Source organism: Microplitis demolitor, chromosome 7 (assembly GCF_026212275.2).
Source record: "Microplitis demolitor isolate Queensland-Clemson2020A chromosome 7, iyMicDemo2.1a, whole genome shotgun sequence".
Classification (NCBI taxonomy): domain Eukaryota; kingdom Metazoa; phylum Arthropoda; class Insecta; order Hymenoptera; family Braconidae; genus Microplitis; species Microplitis demolitor.
Window position 1 is genome coordinate 9,157,943 of NC_068551.1, and position 14,792 is coordinate 9,172,734.

At 32.0% G+C, this 14,792-nt stretch overlaps 1 long non-coding RNA gene across 1 annotated transcript; it reads left to right on the forward strand.

Moving 5' to 3' along the window:
• Nucleotides 1–12,238: 12,238 nt before the first annotated feature.
• On the forward strand, nt 12,239–14,129 carry LOC103573892 (uncharacterized). Its single transcript, XR_549188.1, has 3 exons — nt 12,239–12,558; nt 13,102–13,692; nt 13,773–14,129. It is a non-coding gene; the product is annotated as an uncharacterized LOC103573892 (long non-coding RNA).
• The last annotated feature ends 663 nt before the right edge of the window (nt 14,130–14,792 follow it).

A 14,792-nucleotide genomic window follows, 5' to 3' on the forward strand; every position in this document is an offset into this window, starting at 1 on the left:
TTAAGTATTATTATTTTAGTTTAATTTATTAAAGTAACAATCATAATTCTAACTACATTTAACGAATTTATTTAATTTAATATTCTACTCATTTACTTAGTGCTTCGTCTGGGCGAGTGCGTCTGCCATCAATAAACTCAGGACCAGAAATCCAAAATCAAGGATCAGTAACCCAATGGGTTGTCAAACTAAGCCCGTCATGGATAATTTTTTTTTTATGATTAAACATAGATATGACTAAATTTTTATTATTCTATCGTCTTATTAAATAATTATTAATCTTTTAATTTATTCAACAAGATCGGCTGAAATAATTATTTACAACTAATTGAAAGTAAATAACAATTGATCCTAATCACTAAAATTTTATAGGAAACCCTGTCTTAGTCTCACGAGTACCGAAAGTAATATCAATAAGTATAACAATTAATGAGCTTAGTAAATATTATGTGCACGATATGATTACAAATTTAAATTTTATTTTCAGCAGGTCTACTGAACAGTAACTATACTTACTCTGATTGAACAAAATGATTTGGAATGATTAAAAAATTTTTAGTACTTTTAAATCATTTTTAATCATATTTTTAGAATTAAAAAGTGTTTAGACTTCACCATAGACTTCATAGCCGGGAATATTCAATAGGTTTATGTATTAATCTTGGAAATCTCAGCGATCATTACATTTATATTGATATTTTACATGGTATTTGAGAAGATTAAGTTTTTTAATGCAGGTTAAAAAGTTTTTTCATTTTCGACAAATACAAAAAATGAAATTTAAACTTAAAGTTTCATTTTTTTAACTTTCGACTAAGAAAATTAAAAATTTTCAAAAATAAATTATGTTATTGGATTCGATCCGATTTTCGAAAACCGAGCTTTCAACAGATCTTTACGTTTTAAGGTCCTAGGAAACGATTCTATCTAATTTCAGGATGATGTCCAAGTATAGGTATGTATGTATGTATGTATATGTACGTACGTACGTATGTAAATATTTCATAACTTTTGAACGGATCAACCGATTTAGATCGTAAAGGTGACATTTGAAGCCACTTGTTAATTCCTACAATCGGATCATTTTTCCAAGAGATATCGTTGTCAAAAAAAATTAAAAAAAAATTTTTTTTTTCGAATCAAGTCAAAATCGTTCAACGTAAGGTAAACATAAGAACTCAGTTTTGCTATTGTTGTAGATACATGGTATTGCAAGCTACACTTACAACGGTATTGCATTATCACCCTAGTAACAATATTGATCAATTCTGGAGCAAATCTTGAGCAAGTTAAAGAGACTAATTGAGCAAGACAAATAAAAACATTATATCTATATATACTGTAATTTCAAGATCTTTACGGCTTCTCGGCTTAGTTAAATTGCACACAAAAATTTAAACTTCATGTATATGATCATATATGATGATATATTCACACATATGGATTTTATTTCCACCTACAAGTAAAAAAAATTTTATGTCTCTTCATATATGTTCATTAGGGTGTTTCAAAATAAACAATTTTTTTTTTTTAAGTCTTATGGTCTTAAAAGTTAGTCTTAGGTATTAGAAAAATCTTCCCAAAAGAGTAGCTTGAAAGCTCAATCCTGCTAAGAACTCAACCAATATTAATTTTCTTATTTGAATTACATGTAAAAAAAAATTTTTTTTTGTTTTTTATACATAAATGTATTTAAAAATTTTTTTTTCAAAAATCAAAGTACGTGGTCTTGTAGCAAATTAAATTCTCTACAAAAAAGTCCTTAAGTATTTTCTTCGTACAACTAACAGAAAAAAAATTATACAGCATGAAACAATATTGAATTGAAAAACTTAACGTAAAGATAATTTCCGGATTTTATTACGTGTACATGTTTATATGGTGAATCTATATACTATGTATTATCAGTAAGGTGTTTTAAAAAGATTTCTGAGATCTTACGTATTTCCCGTATAAATTTCGAAAGAAAATTATTTTTTTTTAGAATTACAAGTTCTTTTCTTTCTGTATTTTTAAATTAAAAAAAAAGTTCTATTTTGAAAGTAAGGATAATTTTTCCCATGTGTTCAATAAAAAATTGACAGATAAGATTAGTTCAGATGAAAAAACCTAAACTTCTATTAAAAAACTGTTTAAGGGGGGGGGGGGGAGGTACTGGCTAAGTCGTGAAAAAAAATGCTTTTTTTAATGAATTTTTTTTAGACGTATGGATTGAGCTACTTTATTGAAACTTTTTGAATATTATTAAGTTTATATTCAACAACATTAGGTAATTTTTTTAGCTAATAGTATCCGCAAACAAGCCGATGATGGAGCTTTTCCCAGAACGTCTTTAAAAAAACATGATTTGCGGTGAGCAGTATATCTCAGCTGGAAATTATCTCGAAAAAAAAAACTATTGAAATTTAATGAAAGCATTATTAAGACCTTTTTTAAAAAATTTTAAATTTTAAATTTTTAACTTCCCGCTAAGAAAATCGACGATTTTCAAAAATTTCGGGAAGTTATTGTTTTCACCCCGATTTTCGAAAATCGAGTTTTCATCAGATGTCGACGTTTTGAGGTCCTAGGAAACTATTCTGACTATTTTCAGAATGATGTCCGAGTGTGTGTGTGTGTGTGTGTGTGTGTGTGTGTGTGTGTGTGTGTGTGTGTGTGTGTGTGTGTGTGTGTGTGTGTGTGTGTGTGTGTGTGTGTGTGTGTGTGTGTGTGTGTGTGTGTGTGTGTGTGTATGTAAACTCTTCGTAACTTTTGAACTAATGAATCGATTTGGAAGGTTAAGGTGGCAATCGAAAGAGCTTGTTGGCCATCAACTTTCCTGAAAATTTTAGATCATCTGATCGAATAGACTCGAAAATATTTGCGAATTACGAAAAAAAAAAAATTTTTTTTTTAATTTTTTATTGATTTCTCAGAAACGACTTATACGACCGACTTCAAAATCTAATCAGCTCTAGTACTCAATAAAACGCGTCGATTGCCACCTCAAACATCAAAATCGGATAATTCGTTCGAGAGTTATCGCGGGAGAAAGAAATGGTGAAAAACAGTTTTTTGCGAATATCTTCGAAACAACTCTACAAAATAATCCCGAAATCTATTCCGCTTTAGAATCTATTAAAACGCGTCAATTGCCACCTCAAACATCAAAATTGGATAATTTGTTTGAGAGATATCGTGGGAGAAAGAAATGATAACAATGGTTTTTTTCGAAAATAATGGTATACAAAAGTATTTTCGAGCTCGAAAAGCTGGAGCTGGCCCGCAGGGTCAACCGATAGACTTTTTTTTTTTTCGATACGACTATTAGTTGACAGAAATTTCTTTTTTTTAACCCAAAACTCGTTCAAAACTCGTTGAAAATTTTGAACAATGTATATTCTTAAAGGAAATGGAATTCCCTACAAAAAATCTCTCCTAATAAATTGATGTAAAACGATCCATTTCCTTATAACCGTGCCTTATACATTGATTTGTTTTTTAAATTCTTCGTTTCTATTTTGGATTTTTGTAACTACTAGAAACATTAAAATTATTTCTAGTCAAGATACACATTCTTGAAGGAAATTTACTGCTCTACAAAAAAGATCTCTTTACATTTTTTGCTAAATTCAGTCCTTCGAAAGTTATTCAATGTTGAAGTTGAGTCAAAACGACTCAACGTTGATATTAGTACTTGATGATATGGATGGAGGGTGCAGTGTCAATAAAAGATGAGCCATCGAGAGTAAACTTTGTAGAACAGCAGAGAGGAAGAACTTGGCAAGCGAATAACAAATGTTATTGCTGTGGTAAAGGTAACCATAAGGCGTACCAATGTAGGTATAATATAACAGGGCTATTCTGTTACTCTGGTCGTCCTTTATCAAGGGCGCCACTGGAAGTAATAACAGCCTCCCAGAGCCGAATCTTAGATCATCAGGGTCGTTGTAAAATTAATTTGTAAGAGAAGGATGAGGAAGGATAATTTATAATTAATTTATTTATTTCACTTCAACAATTTTAAACTTTATTTATTTAACCTTTAAATATTTTATTTTATAACCTTATGACTTTTTAACCTTATTAAACCTTATTACCTAACGTCAACTACCTTTGACTTATTTTAACAATCTTTAATCTTAACTTAAGCCAACTACCTTTGGCGACTACACTCACACTAGACTTTCTTAACTTCACTCCACGCGGTCAACAAGACCCTCTACGTGGCTGAAACCTTATTTTACTTTTGCGCGGTCCCCTGGACCTTCTACGCGACTTTACAACTAATTCACGCTGTCTCCTTGACCCTCTACGTGATAAAACCCTTACAATTAATTCACGCTGTCCCCTGGACTCTCTACGTGATAAAACCCTTACAATTAATTCAATTTTTACCAAATTCCATATTTATGCTTTTACACTCACACACACTTTTCACCAATATAAAATTCCATTACATCTATTTTTTTATACAAAATTAATTTCCATCTAATTATCTACCATTTTAAAATCACTTAATAAATTTAATAACAACTAATTTCTTATAAACGTTAACCTTTTCTTTATCAACAATTTTGTTAAGCCGGTTTTACGATTTATTTTATCTGACCGCTTAACAACTTATCACAACCTCAATATCACAATACTCAAAACTCGAACATCGGCACATTTAACGTTTATAATTTTATTAATTGATTTTATTTAATTTATTAATTTAATTTTACCTTAACATTAATGACTAGATAACTTCGATTAGATTGCAATTGATTTTCCAGCAATGCTTTACACGACTTGCCTGGAAAATTCCAGAAGAATTTTCCGGCGAGTGACTTAAACAACCTGCCTGGAAATATCAAAGCTAATTATTTTTGAGTCCGGGTTTTCAATTATTTTATTACACGTTAATTGACACGACAATACTTTGCGGACACGACGTTAAATTATGTATTTTAATTTGTAACGGGGTGGAATGCTTTAACATTCCGTTTAAATTTAATTTCAACTCGCGCCAAAAATTCCGGCCTCCTTTGTCAACAACTGCCAATCTGGAAGTCAGTATAGCCACTTATGCGCTTGGGTCACTGTGGTCAGTTTCCTCGACATTTGATTTTAGGGGTTGGTCAGCCTGAGTCGAGAAGGGTACGAGGCCCAGAGACGACGAGTGGTCGGTCTCTTGATTCGCACTAACCATCGTGGACGGACGCTTTTCCCGACTACTACTACTACTGCTGCTACTACCACTATCATTACCACTGCTATCTACTGGCTACTACAGACGCCATTAAGGGCCAAATGATAATCCCACGTTAAGTGGAAGCTTATTTTATTAAGCTAATTTTTAATTATTTGAACTGTAGGAAAAGTTTTGTGGATTGGACTGGAGGTGGGTTGCTGAGGATCTTGGAGGAATTAAGGACTTGGAGGTCGATCGGGCGGAGGAAGGATTGCTGGAAAGAAGGCTGAGGTCGTTGGAGTGTAAGAGTTGAAGTGAGTGGCGTTAGTTTGTCAATTATAAATTGTTAAAATTAGTAGAGTTATTTGTTATTAAAATTAGTCGAGTCATTGCGAAAATTGTTATTAAAATCAGTCGAGTCATTCATCACAGTCGAGTCAGTAAACTTTATACAGTCACGTACGTCGAGTCAGTTTCATCAGCCATTTTATTTATTGTTCATATTAATTTTATTAATTATCAAAGCGACTTCGTTTGCAATAAATGTCATGGTTATCAGTGTGCTAAAACATATTAATTAATTGTCTAGCCTTGTAAACCTTCCTGATAAGTTTAGTATAAGATCTCTCTCTTAATTTTAATAATGCGTTGTCCAGTACGGGGTTATCCTTGTCCTGAGATTACTGAGGATAGCTGGACAGGTACGTAAGACACCTTAAGTTATACACATGTGTGGGCCCTTGTTTTATTAAGCCCACAATTCAAACCCATTACAAATTAACAAATATTCCGGCTCCTTGCCTAGAATGTTTTACAGAATACCTATAACGATTCACGTCGATTCTTTTCCGTCGTTCGTTCTGTATTAGTTGTCTTCGTCCATGTCTCGGTCTCTCTTGTTCATGTATTAGGTTCTCGACCGTGTATGCCTGGGGTAACCGGGTGGTCTCGAATTCTTCTCCTCGTGTTAACTCTCTCGGATCATAGTCTCGTCTTCGCCAAAACACTCGAACTCTCCTTCAACTTGCTATTCAGACGCAATCAGTTCTCAATAACAAAATATACTGGCTACCTGCCTGGTATCTTGTAACAGTTTTTGTTTTCTTTTATCGCTTGGTTCCACAATAATTAACCAAGTCTCAATTAAATAAATTTAGCTGATATAATTAACAGCGTCTGATAATGGCGTTTATATTGTTGGCTTCTACTTTAGGTCCGATCGTTCCGGTAACAAGTCTCGTCTCGATGGTTGCCCAGTCCTATTGGCTCTGTCTCCGTATCCGTCTGGGTGGTTATCCGGTCCTGCCGACTCTACCTCGTCTCTGATACTGTCTTGCAGATTTATTAATTACACTCGATGATTTTCGGCCATGATCGGAAAACTCCTCCTTTACCTAATTATGATTAGGCTTCGCGTGCTAACATTTTTAATTAGCATGCCCGGCGACAAATCGAAAAACTTAATTGAATGCTCGTTTGGGGTTGCAGGTAGGGTAAATGACCAACCGTGAAAAATCACGATTTTGGTTGATAATAAAACTTAATTTACCCCGTTACAATAAAGCAAAAGTATGGAAATTGAAATTGTACGTGTTCAAAGGAAAAAGTAATGCAATACTTGGTCGTGATTGGATATGTGAGCTTGGACTCATCAAGTTGTGTGACATTCCAAACTTGGCGGAAAGAATTAAATTTGTTTTTGTGAAGATGTTTTTTGAAATTTGTGAAGATTGACTATCGATAGACATTAACGGTGAGTTTTATTGACTGGCTAAATCAAGTGCAATATATTAATTGTTACTGGAGCCCTAATATTTAATGCAGTATGTATGATTGTTATAAAAAATACATTAAATATAGATAAACTCTAATTTAAATTATGATGGGTGTGATATAGCAGATATCAGACAAATTTAAAATTATTAATAAATTGAGTAAGTAATTAATAATATAAAATTTAAAAAAATGCGAATTCAAAAAATTTTGAAATTAATAGTGCTTTTTTTGTAAATATTATTTTTTAAATTATTTATCTTATTTATTTATAATTTTAAAGTTGTCCGATGTCTACTACATTCGTACTCGTTTTACATTAATATTATTTAATAATTGTTAATATTTTCACTGTAAATAAATGCAAAAAATAACTCATTTTATTTACTGTTTTGGTATGAGGACAATCGAATTTCCGTATTGGGATAAGGCTATTTCAGCGTTCCGGTATTGGGTCTTTTGGGTGTCATAGAAAAAAAAATTTTTTTTATATTAAATTCAAGAAAAATGAACTAATTTGATTATTTTTGAATAGGTAAATGTCTATTCTGTATGATGTAATAAGTTATTTTAGTTTATAATTTATTTAAATATTTTTAAAACGATAAAAATCAGTCGTATACCCTTCGTCGTTCCGGTATTGTAACATTTACCTTATAATTTAAATCAATGATACCACGAAAAGAAATTTTTTATTGTACCAAAATATAAACTATTCTTATAAAAATTATGTCACTCTAACTATTAAATCATTAAATGTTTTTACTATGTCTTGTATAAAATTATAACTTAGTGAGTTACTAAAATATTTTATAAATTGAAAACATAATTTTTCCCAAAATTTTGAAATATAATTATGTTCCACAACTTAAAAATTTTTGGTTCTATTTAGAGTTGTATAACGTAAACCGTTTTTATTCCCGAAGAAAAAAGATTTTATACAATTGTATAAAATTGGGTCGAAAAAATGGCCCGATCCAATTGTATACAGTCGTACATAATTTATGACAGAGAGACTAATCTTGCCAAGTCTGGTCGCACCTAGTATTATAGTCGAATATTAGGGCGCCACTGGAAGATGGACTCGGCCTTCCAGAACCGGATGTTATATGATTTTATTTTAAATAAATTAATTTTATTTATTACTCAGGGTCGTTTGTAATATTTCGTGAGTGAGAAGAGGAATCGTAGAGTAGGCTGAAATAATGTTAATTCAAATTTTATTTAATTTAAGCACCTTGCTTTATTTTCTTACCCTGTGACAATATTTATTTCTTATGGCAAACTAATTTTACTTATGACAAACTAGGATTCTTATGACAAACTAATTTCTTATGACAAACTAATTTCCTCGTCCCCTGGACGGTTACTTATGGCAAACTAAATTCCTCGTCCCCTGGACGGTTACTTATGGCAAACTAAATTCCTCGTCCCCTGGACGGTTACTTATGACAAACTAAATTTTCCTCGTCCCCTGGACGGTTACTACACCCACACACCCACACACCCACTTAAATTATCTCGTCCCCTGGACGGTAAGCCTTAACTTCAATTTAAAAACATCCCCTGGATGTATAATTATTTAAAATAACCTTATCATGTCCACCGGACCTAAATCACAGACACAGTTTTTCTTTACTTAAAATTATTGACTCTACTTTACTTTATTTAATTCATGACTTCATTTTCTTTTACTCAATTTCTAAACTCGACATAAAAATTTCACCAATAAAAATTCTCAGTATAAAAATTTCACAACTATTTGATTCTTATTTATTTTCCCTGATTTATTTAATTCATTTATTAATTTTCAGTGTCTTATTTAATTCAATTATAGTTATTAATTAATTAATTTTGGTTTTATTTTAATTATTAACTAATTAATTTTCCACTGATAATTTTCCCATTAATATCTAATTCCAAAATTTATATATTTTATTTTCTCAATTTACTAATTTTTCTAGCGTCTTACTTTTGATTTTATAATTTTAATTAGAATTATTTTAACATTATTTTATAAATATTTCATGACTAAATTTTACGACTAGAATTTCGGTTAAAATTGACTAGAACATTCGGCCGGTGAGTTGGCGTCGCAAGGCCTTAATTTACGATCATACACGCGGACAATTATTGTCTAGAGCGGCCGACAGGCCTGAATACTTTTATTAAGTTATTGAATTTAATTGAATTTAATTATCAAATAATTTACGCGGAAAAATTTATTTTATTCCAGCCGAGAGGCCTCGAATAGAATAAATTTAGAGTTACGACAGAACAACGAGTACCCGGCAAAGATTTTACGGAAATTTCGAGGGCGTATTCAACTGGCCGACGGGCCTTGAGATACCGATCTAATTTACGTAACCAGTAGAAAGATGTTAAGTAATTAATTTATAATTAATTCGGCCCTCTATTAATCAAATTAGAGGCCTTAATCAATTATGAATTTTACCTTGCGAAATCCAGACGCGCTAAGTAATTTTCTGTTGCTGCTGTCTTGGTTCTGCTGGTGATGTCTGGGGCTCTCGAGTTTTTCCGCCTCTCTCTCTCTCTCTCCCAAATCAAATTTTCAATTTATAACCTGTCAATGAACAGTACGTATTAGTGTTGTATTAAATAATTGCTTATGATAATTATCGGCCTAAAGGCCTAATAATTTACAAAATAGAAAAATAGGAATCAATAAATCGCCTCGTTCCACGTGAAGCGTGAACGGACTTATATATTTACCTTGATGATAGTTTTCGCCTGGTGTCTTCGCCGTCTACGCAAAAACTCTTTCTGCTTCTTTCTCGTTCCGCAGTCCATTATATCATTTCACTCCCGTTCACTATTCCGGAAACTTATTCCCACTACCTTAGACTAAGGAAATGACGAACGGACGGGCCTTAGTGATTCATGCGACGCCCGGTGATTAGTCGCAATATTACTCGTAACTTACGAGGTCATCGGCCGGTCATTGGCGGGAACGAAATTCAAATTCAAATTAATTTAATTATTCATGTTTATTAAATTTACCCTGTTACAAATTATATCTAATTTTTTTTTATTTATATACATGTTTTTCGAGAGGAATATACATTGTGTTTAGTTAAAACTCTCATATAACATGGATGAGGTGCGCATGCCAGGCAAGTAATAAGTTATAGGGATAATGATACAGGTGTGTGACCAAGTACAGGTAGTAGAGTAGATCATGTTTCGGAGTGAAGAGTACGTCGATTGATCACAACTACCAGAAACCGGGCTAAGTTCTCCATTTCATTTTTAGAGTAGATGTTTAGGATCTTGAACAGGTGGAGGTTGAGAGGATAAGTTTCGTTAACACTTTTGAAGTGGCGGGCTTTTAGATCCTCCAGAGTTGGGCAACTTGTTATGATGTGTCGACTGTTTCAAAACTGTCTCCGCATGATTTGCATGGCAAACTAGGAGAGAGGTAAAGTCTGTACCCAAAGTATGAAATGCAGCAAATATATTTATTAGCGAGTCGAAGTTGAGTGACCCTTCGAGAAAGGTTTAGCGGACACCGGATTTTTAAGTATCTCGGTGTGCCCAAGCTTTGGCTCCAGAGCAGATGCGATTGAAGTGAAGATGATCGGAGGTATTTTTCATAGTCGAGTCGTTTATTATTAATTGCGTCCAGGAATATGGGTTGGTGATTTTCCCAGAATTTCGGGTCCAGGTTGGTGAACATATCCGGTACCGGTACTTCTTTTAGAATGTTTTTGAGTTTAGCGACCCAATTAAACTGGGTCTTACAAGTTGGTTTGTTTGCTAGGTTTATTAGATAGATGAAGCAGATTTAATGCCATCGATCTTCACCCATCTTAACAATTCTTATTACCCAGTTCCACATTTGACTGATTGCTATGACGGAGAGTTGTGTGATACCAGTTTTAAGCCTGATCATATATCTAGGTGTGTTCCTGGGAAATAACAGGATTTTTCTGAAGAAGTCGTCTCGAGCCTTATTGACAGTATCGAAGTGATCCAACCCCCATGCTTCAATCCCATAGAGTACAGTTGGGGCAACGAGGATGTAAAATAGTTTGATTTAAGGTGCCCGAGAGTCTGATTTTGCTTTACTTAGGATGGGGTACGCTGTGCCTGTCGTAATTTTAGTTTTGCGTAGCGCTGCCTCCGCTGCCGGGCTGCCCTTGGTTGCACTATCTATCATCGTCCACAGGTAATTGTATTTCGAGGTGGTTTTAATGGGTTATCCCTTGTAGAAAAACGCGCTTTTTTCCCTGCGTCTGATCCTGTCGGAAGAGCGGCAAACCATGACTTCAGTTTTACCTGTGTGTACCGCGAGTTTGTTCTCATCAAAATACTCTTCAAGTGCGGCTAGGATTTTAGTGGTTTATATGAGAGATGGAGAGAAAATGACTGCATCGTCCGCGAACAGTAGTGCTAGCAGGGTCTTCGGGCCAATTTTATCTAATTGTATACAATCATACACAATCGTATATAATTGTATATACTTTGTATATAATTCGTATATAATCTGTATATAATTGTACACAAATATATACATTTGTATATAACTACATACTGTATTCGTATAAATTATATATAATGATATACAATGCTATATAATTGTATACAAATATATACATTTATATATAATTTTATTATTCTTTTTTGCATTTTTATATAAAATTATATACAATTTTATATAATTATATAAAAATTTTATGTAATTATGTATCACCTCTATCTAATGGTATATAATTCATATATAACTGCATACAGTTATATAAAATCTTTTTTCATCGGGTAACTTAGCATAAGCTGCGTAATCATATATGATAAATGAACTACAGTATTTATTAAATGCAACGCAATACATAATAATTAATAGTAAAATTTTATGTAATATTTTCTTGCTTACAGAAAGTAAAAAAGCTTTACTGAGTCTTAAAAGATCTTTTTGTTAAAAAATAATTCGAGTGGTGAAAAAATTAAGTCTAAAACCTTATCAGTTAAAACCTCGAAACAAAGCCATTGCTATTGAGACAAAAAAAATTGCCTCCTAACAAAATTAAAAAGACTACAAAATCGATGAAGGTATTTTTACTAATTTATGTATTCCTCCGATGAAACCTGATACTCCCTATTCCACTACTTTAATTTTATTTCAGACAACAGACAAAACGTTCCAAGAGAAATCAATGACATCAAGTGATTGTAATATTATTATAATATTTAATGCTTACAAAGAGAATAATAATATTTTGAGAAATCAACGTACAAAAATAAATATCATTATAAAATATACAATTCTGATTTTTCAGCTTTCCAGTAATCGTTGATGAAAGTTTAATTTGCTGAAAATGATTAAATTTATACTACTTTGAAGGAGAATTTTTCAAATTTATCTACAGAAGTAGCTGGGAAATACTTCTATTGATTAATTTATTGAAATTATTGACTACTAGGCTAGCCGAAAAAATAATTTTTGTGATTACAGTGAGTACCAGAAAAGACTAAATTTTCTAAAATTTAGGACATTTTGAGTGCTTAGTCATTATTATAAAAGGCATCAAATTTGGAAAACAAGATCGAAAATCGATCTGGAATCCATACGGATTGATCAAACAAAAATGGCCTTGTCTTTAAAAAACTAAGTAAGTTATTAAATCAAACAACACAAAAATATCGTTACTTTTAGTTGTTGTTCACTAACTTTTATGAACAATTCCGATTTATAATGCATTGCTTGACTATCAGACTATATTTATCTTTTATTAATTAGACAAGGAGCAATATATTAGAGGAGTATTTTTTCGATGTTAATGTTCGCTCTAAAGATTTATGTATTTGATATCCCAAAAATTACTGAAATTCAATCGAGCTGAATATAAAAAGATTAAAATTTGTATTTGACAGCCTTGAAGCATTGTTAATAAGTATAATATTAAAACTGGAACAATACTCGCTTGAAGCTCAATGTCTTACATAAGTAACCGAACGCAAACAATATTTTTTGTGAATCTTATAATTTCGATTAATTTTTATTTTATAACTTTCACTCAATCTGAACAGCGCATTTGATTCAAAACATCTATTTACTGAAATAATGGCATTTCATTTTATTTAATTATATTAACTCATTGGTTTTGTAACATAATTATCATAGTATCGGAGCTTATTAATTTACTTATCTACAGGATCAATGTAACGTTAGAAAAAATGTAGTTGATCGTGAATTGACACCATCCGTCGAATACACACGCATATCAGTTCTTGAAAATACTCCAAGAACTTCACTATCATCTGGATCAAAGACAAATTCATCATCTCTACAACACACACCTAGATCAGTTCATGAAAGTACTCCAAAAACTCTACTATTACCTGGTTCAAGGATAAGCTTATCATCTCTACAACATATTCACAGATCAATTTATGAAAATACTCCAAGAACTCCACTATCATCTGGATCAAGGATAAGCTTATCATCTCTACAACATACTCGCAGATCAGTTCATGAAAGCTGACTACTTGCTTCAAGTTCACAACAATCTGCACCACAACATTTCAATAATGCTCGAAGCTCGTCATCTGAATCTGGAGATTCCTACAGTTCAATTCAGTCTTCTCGGTCCTCAAGTCCCAGGAGTTCAAGTGATTTCGATGACATAGTAAATACGTCGCAATTACAACAACGCTTGAAATTATTCCGAAAAAAATAGTCTCGGACGTAAAAAAGGTTCTCCTCAAAAATAATCGGGCGGCCATCAACTAACAATAACGGGAAAGTACGTACATTACCATAATATTTTACTCATTCATATGCTATTTTTTAATTTTCATATTATTAATTCTATTCATGTTTCAGGTCGAAATTGAAGGAATTCCTTTAGATGTCAAAAGCTTTTTAAGAGCTTTGTCGGCAAAGAAAATGAGCCTGCGTGCAAGAAGCTTAATGCGAACCTATTAGACAGAAAATGAACGCGATAGACTGATTACTCGAAAAAATAAAAAATTTTTTAATGCTCTATTTGTCAGTTCTCGAAATTATAATGATTTCATCAACCTTTGTTATGCTCTACAAAGAACAAAATTTTTGAAGCATACAAAGAAACATAACCCTGAACATAATATCTACCAATGGGTCACCGATTTTCTTAAAAACGATCGATTTACTCGAAAAAAGTTGAACGAGAAGTCTGAAATATTTCCCAACAGGCAGCGAAAAGCGGAATCTATTTAAAAATAATTGGAAATTATTTTTATTTTTTTTATTGATAAAATCAAAAACCTTTTTATTTTTAGGGGAGCGTGGGGTCATCCCGGTCACCTAACCCGATGAAAAAAGTTTTTGTCTAATTATATCTAATTATATATAGACTCAAATATAATCAGATCTGGTCAGATCTAATTATATATAGACTTATATATAATTAGATCTGATCATACCTGGCTGTTATTAGCCCATATATAAGTCTATATATGATCAGATCTAATTATATATAAGTCTATATATAATTAGATCTGACCAGATCTGATTATATTTGAGTCTATATATAATTAGATATGTTCATACTTGGCTGGTATAACTCCATATATAACCATATAAAAGTCCATATATGATCAGATCTAATTATATATGACTCTATATATAATTAGACATGATAATACTTGGCTGTCAACTCCATTTACTACCATATATAAGTCTATATATGATCAGATCTAAGTATATATAAGTCTATACATAATTAGATCTGTTTAGACATGACTGATACAAATCCATATACAATTAGATCTGATCAGACATGGCTACTATAAATTCATGTATGCTCGTGCATAAGTTTATATATAATTGGATCTGATCAGACATGACTGATATAAAGTTATA